The sequence below is a fragment of the Rhinopithecus bieti genome, unplaced genomic scaffold (genome assembly GCF_001698545.2).
Source record: "Rhinopithecus bieti isolate Rb0 unplaced genomic scaffold, ASM169854v2 scaffold_41234, whole genome shotgun sequence".
Lineage (NCBI taxonomy): Eukaryota > Metazoa > Chordata > Mammalia > Primates > Cercopithecidae > Rhinopithecus > Rhinopithecus bieti.
Genome location: NW_016816715.1, coordinates 59,102 through 60,674, shown reverse-complemented (window position 1 = coordinate 60,674; position 1,573 = coordinate 59,102).

Genomic DNA, 1,573 nt, shown 5'->3' with positions numbered 1-1,573 from the left:
TAAAAAAAAAAAAAAAAAAATGACAGCCAGTGTTCTGCCATTCTTACCTGCTTATCAAGACAAAACCTGCCCAAGTCCCTGCCCAGCTGCATTCCAAGTGTTTTCAAGTTTGATGGTAAGACCTGACCTGAGGCTTCTTACAACCTTTACTCAGTGGGAATATGCGTACAGTTCACTACAAAAATATTTGTGTTTACTTAGAGGATGTGCCCTGGATCTGTGGGCCGGGCAAGGGGGTGGGGGTGGTCTTTTCTAAATTGTTAAAAGCAGTTCATGCCATTATTCTTAATAAACATTTCTAATATGCTGTGAAGGAGTCTATTCATTTTTTAATACATGTATCCATTTACTCATTGTTCCCATGAAAGAGCCAAGAGCCTTGTACGCAAACCTCCAAATGCCGAAGGAGCCAAGAAACAAGGCAGACAAAAATTGTTGGTAAAGGGTGCTTTACTGGGGAACTTAGAAGCGTGACATGGGGCCAAGCACGGTGGCTCACACCTGTCATCCCAGCACTTTGGGAAGCCGAGGTGGGTGGATCGCCTGAGGTCAGGAGTTTGAGACCAGCCTGGCCGACATTGCAAAACCCCGTCTTTACTAAAAATACAAAAATTAATTGAGTATAGTGGTGCACGCCAAGTAATCCCAGCTACTTGGGAGGCTGAGGCACAAGAATGGCTTGAACCCAGGGGGTGAAGGTTGCAGTGAGCCCAGATGGCACCACTGCACTCCAGCCTGGGCGACAGAGCACAGCTGTCTCAAAAATAAGCATGACCTTGGGTGGCAGCAAGGTAAATCTGCATGCTATTGCTCTCCAACCCACAGCTTACATACCATAGGGAAAGAGTGTGCTCCAGCAAGATAAAGGCAACTCCAGAACAGGCAAGAATGCTATATGCATCATCATCTAGTTTGTGCGATAATGTAAAAGTTGACAAGCTCTTAGACTAGGAATGGAAAAGGAGGAATCAGGCATTTACAGGACTGGTGCTAATCAGAAGTAAACATGGTGGATTGGCATTCAAGATGGAATAACTTGTCTCCACACTCTTGCTGAAGGCTGGAAAATCAGCATGTGAGTCTGTCTTGTAAAAGGTAATCAGGCATGCCCTACTCAAAAAAATCATTTGGGGCCGGGCACAATGGCTCACACTTGTAATCCCAGCACTTCAGGAGGCCAAGGCAGGTGGATCACCTGAGGTCAGGAGTTCAAGACCAACCTGGGCAACATGGTGAAACCCCATCTCTACAAAAGTACACAAATTAACTGGGCCTAATGGCAGGTACCTGTAATCCCAGCTACTCGGGAGGCTGAGGTGGGAGAGTTGCTTGAACCCAGGAGGCTGAGGTGGGAGAGTTGCTTGAACCCGGGAGGCAGAGGTTGCAGTGAGCCGAGATCGCACCAGTGCATTCCAGCCTGGGCAACAGAGCGAGACTCCGTCTCAAAAAAAAAAAGGGAAAACCATTTGGTAAAGGAGAAAGTGGAGTCCTAGATGGGGGAGTTCAGTGTCAGCCTACATTGAAATCACCCACAGTTTATGGGTCTTGGTTGCCTTGTGTGCTGGCTCAGACT